The following is a 9,255-nucleotide window of genomic DNA, read 5'->3' as shown; positions in this document are numbered from 1 at the left end:
CTTGCTTCCACAGTCCACTCAGTTTGCCACTTGCCCATCTTAGAGGAGGTTATGGAAGAAGCTCTTCTCCTTCTTCTTGAGACCTACTTTCTGACAGAAAAGAATGTTCAGGCAGGGGAGGGGTCTCTAAGATCAGCAAAACAGTCCTCAAGAACAGCCCCCATGCCCTGTCCCTGCACCACTACCCTAGAACACACTAGAAATGACATCTAAATACAGGTATTAGTAATAGTTCTAAATCTATTACTAATAGATTTAGTAATAGATTACTAATGACATCTAAATACAGGTACTGTAATAGTTCTACATGGTCATCAGATGGCACTATGATATTTCAATTTAGTTCAAAGAAGCTACCACTTTTTAAAAGATTTTATTTATTTATCTTTAAAAGGGAAGGGAAGGAGAGAGGGAGAGAAATATCAATGTATGGTTGCTTTTGATGTGTCCCTGCTGGGAACTGGCCTGCAACCCAGGCACGTGCCCTGACTGGGAATCAAACTGTGGTTGTTTGGCTTGCAGGCCTGCCCTCAATCCACTGAGCTACACCAGGCAGGCCACTTTTTAAAAATAATATATATTTTATTGACTATGCTATTAGAGTTGTCCTAAATTTTCTCCCTTTGCCCCCTTCTTCCCAGTACCCCCCCATTTCCTCTGACAATCCGCCCTTACTTCATGTCCATGGGTCATGGATAAATGTTTTTTGGCTACTCCATTTTCTCTACTATCCTTAACCTCCCCCTGTCTATTTTGTACCTACCAATTGTGCTTCTTAACCCCTTCACCTTTCCCCCTATTCTTGTCCTTCTCACTCCCAGCTGATAAACCTCCAAATGATCTTCAGATATATGATTCTGTTCTGGTTTTGATTATTTGCTTAGTTTGTTTTTTAGATTTAGTTTTCAATAGTTGTGAATATTGCCATTTTAATGTTTACAGTTTTGATCTTCTTCCTGTTCTTAAATAAGTCCCTGTAACATTTTATATAATAATGGCCTGGTGATGATGAACTCCTTCAGCTTCACCTGGTCTGGGAAGCACTTTACCTGCCCTTCCATTCTAAATGATAGCTTTGCTGGATAGAATAATCTAGATTGTAGGTCCTTGTTTTTCAACACTTTGAAGACTTCTTCCCACTCCCTTCTAGCCTGCAAAGTTTCTTTTGAGAAATCAGCTGATGGTCTCAGGGAAACTCCTTTGTAGATAACACTCCTCTTTTCTCTTGCTGCTTTTTATTCTCTATCTTTAAACTTTGGCATTTTAATTATGATGTGTCTAGGTGTGGTCCTCTTTGTGTCCATCTTGTTTGGGACTCTCTGTGCTTTCTTGTATGTCTATTTCATTGATTTGATTATCAGCTTTATTTCCTCCACTGTTGATTCCCTGTACATTTTTCTTTATTCCACTTAGTGTAAACTTTATTTCTGCCTGGATCTTTTTTATGCTGTTGAAGTACCCAATGAGTTCCTTGAGCACCCTGATAACCAGGGTTTTGAACTCTGCATCTGGTAGATTGTTTATCTCCATTTCATTTAGTTTTTTTCCTGTTTTTTTTTCTGTTCTTTCATTTGGGCCATAATTCTTTGTCTCTTCAATTTGGCAGCCTCCCTGAGTTTGCTTCTATGTATTATGTAGAGCTACTTTGATTTCCTGTCTTAGTTGAGTGGACTATTATAGAAAAGTGCACCAGTAAGTTGGTTGGGGTGGAGTCTTAGGTAATTGGCAAAGTGGGGCAACTCTGTGAACCAGGTTGACAGAGTCTCATTTATGATGTTTCCACTCTGTGGCTATGTGTGGGACTCAGAAAAGAGTCTATGAGCACTGCCTGGCCGCTGGGGTTTTGCCCAGGTGGAAGCTGTCACCCAGCACTTGCCCTGAGGCCAGACACTTCAGTTTCTCCCCATGTGACACTGATTCTCCTCCACCTTCTGTCCTGCATGCTAGAGCCCAGAGGGAGTGATTCTGTATAAGTCTTAAGTCCTAAGACCATTGTTGGCCCTTTGAGAGGAGACACCTAATCCTGCCACAGCTTCACCCTCTGTCCCAACCCCCACTGGTTTTGGCAGCCAGAAATTATGGGGACTTATTTTTGTGGTGATGGGACCCTGGGCTGGGTGGTCTGGTGTGGGGCTTGGATCCCTCAATCTTGAGATATCCTTCCCAATTTTTACCCACCACATGTAGGTTTGGGACCATCAGTTCCATGTCTCCACATCTCCACTCCTCTTACTCATCTGAATCACTGTGACTTCTTTAATTCCTTGGTTGTTGAACTTTCATTCAGCTCAACTTTCTGACAATTCTGGATGGTATTTTGTACTTGTAATTTTTGCTGTGGTTGTGTGAGTAGGCAAGCTGTATTTATCTATGCCTCTATCTTGACTGGGAGTCCTTCCCATTGTCTACCTTTTTTTTCAGATAAAAAAATTTCCTAAATAAGAGCTGTTCTATACAACAGTAGTATTTCATAACACATCTCTCGGACCTTAGAACACCTTACAGGTGCCTGAATTCTATTACTCTATTTACTCACACGCTACACCCAGCTACTAACCTGTACTCTCACTTTACCTCAAAATCTGACCACCCACAACCACACTGCTTTCTAGATACAACTCACAAGCCCCCCTTCCCAACAAGACACTTAATTTAGGTCCATCCTTTCAGAAAAGTGGCAAGCTGGGTTGAAGAGCACGGTTAACTCTATACATAGCCTAACGATTGTCTATTTCTTCTCTGCCGACTGTGTCTGTAAATAACATAAAATAATCTTCTGCTATCATAAACCATTTTCCCTCCCCCTCCAACTGATCAAACACACACAATAAAGAAAGGAGTAGGTAGAAGCAGAGAACACCAAGATACCTGCAGGAGACTGCACTGCTGAATTTCACAAGTATCCTACCACAGAAGTTCACACCATAAACCGAGGGAACCAGAACAGATCAATTTAAGAAGCTGAGGCCAAAAGAAGAGTATCACAAACAATGGGAAGACAAAGAAACAATCCCCAAATGAAAGAAAAGGAGGAAGTCACAGAAAGAATGTTAGATGAAATAGAGGTAAGCCAACTATCAGATATTTAATTCAAAGCACTGGTTATCAGGAAATTCAAAGAGATTACAATGAGGTACCAGAAACTACAGGGGAGCTACAGTGAACTCTCTGCAAACTACACCAACATGAAAAAGGAAATAGAAACCATTAATAGAGGCCAAGAGGAAATGAAGAATACAATTTCTGAACTGAAGAACACAGTAGAAGGTATGAAGAATAGAATCGTTCTGGGGGAAGATTGCATAAGTGAGATCAAAGATAGGATAGAAAGAGACTCCCAGACAGACCAAGTGAGGGAAAAAAGAATCAGAAAAAATGAGGAGAATTTAAGAGAAATGCAAGACAACATGAAACGTAATAATATCCGAATAATAGGAATACCAGAAGGAGAGGAAGAAGAACAAGGGATAGAAAACCTACTGGAAAGAGTAATAACGGAAAATTTTCCTAAGTTGAGGAGAGATAAAGTCACACGAATCCAGGAATCGCAGAGAGTCCCAGGCAGGTGGAACCCAAAGAGGCCTACTACAAGACACATTATCATTAAAATGGCACAACTACACGACAAAGAGAAAATCCTAAAGACAGCAAGGGAGAAAAAGGAAGTAACATACAAGGGGGTCCCAATAAGGTTGGCTACTGACTTCTCAATGGAAACATTCCAAGCAAGAAGACGATGGCAGGAAATATTCCAAGTAATGAGAAAGGAAGGCATACAACCAAGGCTACTTTATCCAGCAAGGCTCTCAATCAAGATAGAAGGCCAAATAAAGAGCTTCCAAGACAAAAGAAGTCTAAAAGAATACACTTCCACCAAACCAGCTCTACAAGAATTACTAAAAGGGCTGCTTTAAGGAAAGGAAGGAAAAGAGAGAGATGGAGAGGAACACAGGTACATAAATGGCAATGAATAGGTACCTTTCAATAATAACCTTAAATGTAAATGGATTAAATGCACCAATTAAAAGACACAGAATAGCTGAATGGATAAGAAAGCATGACTCACACATATGCTGCCTACAAGACACCCACCTCAGGTCAAAAGACTATCACAGACTAAAAGTGAAAGGATGGAAACAAATTTTCCAAGCAAATGGACAAGAAAAAAAAGCCTGGGTAGCAAGTCTCACATTAGATAAAATAGACTTCAAAAATAGGGCCACAAAGAGAGACCCAGAAGGTCACTTCATATTACTCAAGGGAAGAATCCACCAAGAAGACATTAACATCATAAATATATATGCACCCAACATAGGAGCACCTAAATATATAAAAAAATCCTAGAGGACCTCAAAAATGATATTGACAGCAACACAATTATAGTAGGGGATTTTAACACCCCACTGTCAAAAATGGACAGATCTTCCAAACAAAATATCAACAAAGATATTGCAGCATTAAATGACAATCTAGATGAAATGGACCTAATTGATATACATAGAACCCTTCATCCTAAAGAAGGTAAATACACATTCTTTTCAAATGCAAATGGAACATTTTCCAAGATAGACCACATGATAGGACACTAAATGAGACTCAACAGACTGAATGGTATGCTATGAAACAAAGAATGGGTCAAGATAGAAATTAGGGAAGAAATCAAAAAGTTTCTGGAAACAAATGAAAATGAACTCACAACAATCCAAAACTTATGGGACACAGTGAAGGCAGTCCTGAGAGAGAAGTTCATAGCAATACAGGCTTACTTAAAGAAAATAGAAACATTTCAAGCAAGCAACCTAACCCGACGCCTGCAAAAACTCGAAGAACAACAACAAAGACAGCCCAGAGCAAGTAGAAGGAAGGAAATAACCAAGATCAGAGCAGAATTAAATGACATAGGGACTAAAAGCACAATTCTAAGGACTAATGAATCCAGGAGTTGGTTTTTTGAAAAGATAAACAAAATAGATAAACCTTTAAGTAGGCTCATCAAGAAAAAAAGAGAGATGACCCAAATAAACACAATCAGAAATGAAAGAGGAGAGATTACAACTGATACCACAGAAACAGAAGGGATTGTAAGGAATTACTACACAGAGCTGTATGCCAAGAAATTTGAAAACCTAGGTGAAATGGACAAATTTCTAGAAAAATATAATCTTCCAAAACTCAATGAAAAAGATACAGAAAACCTGAACAGTGCAATAAGAGCAGATGAAATTGAAGCAGTAATCAGAAAACTCCTGTCACACAAAAGCTCTGGACCAGATGGTTTCACAGGAGAATTCTACAAAGCTTTTAAGGAAGAACTAACCCCTATTCTTCACAGACTATTCCAAAAAATCCAAAAGGAGGGAGAACTCCCCAACTCTTTTTATGAAGCCAGCATCATCCTAATTCCAAAACCAGATAGAGACACAACAAGGAAAGAAAACTTCAGGCCAATATCGCTGATGAATCCAGATGCTAAAATCCTCAATAAAATATTGGCAAATTGCATCCAACAATATATCAAAAAGATCACACACCATGACCAAGTGGCATTCATCCCAGGGATGCAAGGATGGTTCAATATCCGCAAATCAGTAAATGTAATATACCACATAAACAAAAGCAAACACAAAAACCACATGATCATATCAATAGATGTGGAAAAAGCTTTTGATAATGTACAACATCCATTTATGATAAAGGTACTCAGCAAAGTGGGAATACAGGGAGCAATCCTCAATATAATAAAGGCCATATATGAAAGACCTACAGCCAACATCATACTCAATGGGCAAAAACTAAAAGCTTTTCCACTAAGATCCGGAACAAGACAAGGTTGTCCACTTTCACCACTTCTATTCAATATAGTATTGGAAGTTCTAGCCACAGTGATCAGAGAAGAAAAGGACATAAAAGGCATCCAAATCGGAAAGGAGGAAACAAAACTGTCATTGTTAGCAGATGACATGATAGTGTACATGGAAAATCCTATAGCCTCTACCAAAAAACTGCTCCAACTAATAAATGAATTTGGCAAAACAGTGGGATACAAAGTCAATATCCAGAAATCAAAGGCATTTCTGTACACTAACAATGAATCAGGAGAAGCAGAAATCAAGAAAAAAAATCCCATTCCATATAGCAAAAACAAAAATAAAATATCTGGGAATAAACCTAACCAAGGAGGTAAAAGACCTGTATGCAGAAAACTACACAACATTGAAGAAAGAAATCAAGGAAGACACAAACAAATGGCAATATATACCGTGTTCATGGATTGGAACAATTAACACCATCAAAATGTCCATACTACCCAAAGCAATTTACAGATTTAATGCAATACCTATTAAAGTGCCAATGGCATATTTCACAGACATAGAACAAACACTTCAAAAATTTATATGGAACCATAAAAGATCATGAATAGCAGCTGCAATTTTGAGAAGGAAGAACAAAGTAGGATGGATTACAATACCTGATATCAAACTGTATTACAAGGCCACGGTAATCAAAACATCCTGGGACTGGCATAAAAACAGGCACATAGACCAATGGAATAGAACAGAGAGCCCAGAAATAAACCCAAATCTCTACAGTCAATTAATATTCGACAAAGGGGGCAATAACATAAAATGGAGTAAAGATAGCCTCTTCAATCAATGGTGTTGGGAGAACTGGACAGCTAGATGCAAAAAAAATCAAACTTGAGCACCAAATGACACCATACACCAAAATAAATTCAAGGTGGATAAAAGACTTCAATGTAAGCCAGAAACCATTAAAGCCCTAGAAGAGAGCATTGGCAAGAAAATCTCAGATATTCCATGCAGCAATATTTTTACTGATATGTCTCCTAGAGCAAGGGACATAAAGGAAAAAAATAAACAAATGGGCTCTCATCAAAATTAAAAGCTTCTACATGGCCAAGGAAAACAGTATCAAGATAAAAAGAGAAGCAACAGTTTGGGAAAACATATTTGCCAATGACATCTCAGACAAGGGTTTAATCTCCAAAATATACCAAGAACACACACGACTCCACTCACAGAAGATGAGCAACCCAATTAAAAACTGGGTAAAGAACTTGGACAGACACTTTGCTGAGGAGGACATACAGAGGATCCAGAGACACATGAAAAGATGCTCGATATCACTAGCTATCAGAGAGATGCAAATCAAAACCACAATGAGATACCACTTAACACCAGTCAGAATGGCTACCATAAACAAAGAAACAAACAAGTGTTGGAGAGGTTGTGGGGAAAAGGGGACTCTAGTTCACTGTTGGTGGGATTGCAGACTGGTACAACCACTCTGGAAAACAGTATGGAATTTTCTAAGAAAACTAAAAATGAACGTGCCTTTTGACCCAGTAATTCCACTCTTAGGAGTATATCCTAAGAACCCTGAAACACCAATCCAAAAGAACCTATGCACCCCAATGTTCATAGGAGCACAATTTACGATAGCCAAGAGTTGGAAGCAACCTAGATGCCCATCGGTCAATGACTGGATCAAAAAGCTATGGTACATTTACACAATGGAATTCTATGCTGCAGAAAGGAAGAAGGAGCTCCTACCCTTTGCAACATCATGGATGGATCTGGAAAGCATTATGCTGAGCGAAATAAGCCAGGTGGTTAAAGACAAATACCATATGATATCACCTTTAACAGGAATCTAAACAACAAAACAAACAAGCAAGCCCAGTGTAACCAAAGACACTGAAATACAGAATGTGCTCACAGGGTCCAGAGGGTAGAGGGGAGAGAATCACAGGGGAAAAGGGGAAGGACATGAACAAGTATAAAGGGCACATGGACAATAACTAAGGTGGGGGCGGAGATGGGAGGGAGGTGGGGAGCACTGGGGGGGCACGGCTGGGAATATAAGACAGAAAACTGTACTTGAGCAAGAGTTAAATAAAAATTTTTTAAAAAAATTTTAAAAAAGAAAACAAAGCCTAATAGAAAAGAAAGAGATGTAAAAGGATTTTACTTAGATTATAGTGTGCTAAACTGAAAATTAAATGTATGCATAAAGTAAAAAAAAAGATAAAAAAATTTCCCCAAGTGAAAAGTAGAAAAGAAAAGGAACACTTTTTGATTGTCTACTGTGTGTCAGACTATATGCTCAATACTTTATATATGTGATCTCTATTAATGCTCATAACACTCATATTAAATGCTATCATTATCCCTTTTTTCAAGAACAAGGAAATTAAGGAACAGAGAGGCAAAATAAGGATGTTCAGGCACTAATCACATCATGTTTATTAGTCAAATAATCATGTCTGTTTCATTTCTAAACTTTAGTCTTTTTCATGAAAATATGCTCTCCCTACAAAGTTGGTAACATCTTCTCTACATCTGTATTACTAGCTGTGTATCCACAATACTATAACAAGAACTCTGAAGACATACCAAATATTTCTGTCAGAATTTTTACCAGTCTAACTTATATATGTATGCATATACTTATGCACACATAGATATAATGTGTCAGTAGACTTGGTCTTCCCCAAAATAATTCAATGCACTAGTACAGCAGTCTCTGGCCATTTTGGCATCAAGGACCAGTTTTGTGGAAGCAATTTTTCCACAGATTGCGGTGAGGATGGGTTTATAGCCTTCCACTAGATCCAGCTTAATTGCCACTTGCCACTCACTGATAGGGTTTTGATATGAGTCTGCAAGCAGTTGATTTATTATGGTGTCTGTGTAGTCAAACCTCTCTGCTAATAATCATCTGTATTTGCATCTGCTCCCCAGCACTAGCACCACTGCTTCAGCTCCATCTCTGGTCATCAGGCATTAGATACCATAAAGAACATGCAACCTAGATCCCTCACACATGAAGTTCATGGTAGGATTCATGCTCCTATGAGAATCTAATGCTTCTGTTGATCTGACAAGAGGAGGAGCTCAGGTGGTAATGTGAGCAATGGGGAGAACTTGCAAATATAGATGAAGCTTCCATCCTCTCCCTCCACTCACCTTCTGTTGTGCAGCCCAGTTCCTGCCCTAATACATACCAATATATATTTGATAACAGAAATATGAATGAATCTCAAATAATTACACTAGGTGAAAGAAGTCAGAGAAAAGGATTCATCCTGCCTGATTCTATTTACATAAATATTTACATATTTAAAAATGTAAACTACTCTATGGTGACATAAAGCTTATCATTGGTTATCTTAGGAGGTGGGGAGAAAGGAAGAAATGCAAAGTGACCTGGATAAACTTTTGGGAGAAATGA

The sequence above is a fragment of the Sturnira hondurensis genome, unplaced genomic scaffold, assembly GCF_014824575.4.
Source record: "Sturnira hondurensis isolate 20B ecotype Veracruz unplaced genomic scaffold, ASM1482457v3 Scaffold0011391, whole genome shotgun sequence".
NCBI classification, from domain to species: Eukaryota; Metazoa; Chordata; class Mammalia; order Chiroptera; family Phyllostomidae; genus Sturnira; species Sturnira hondurensis.
This window is presented reverse-complemented; position numbering follows the sequence as displayed.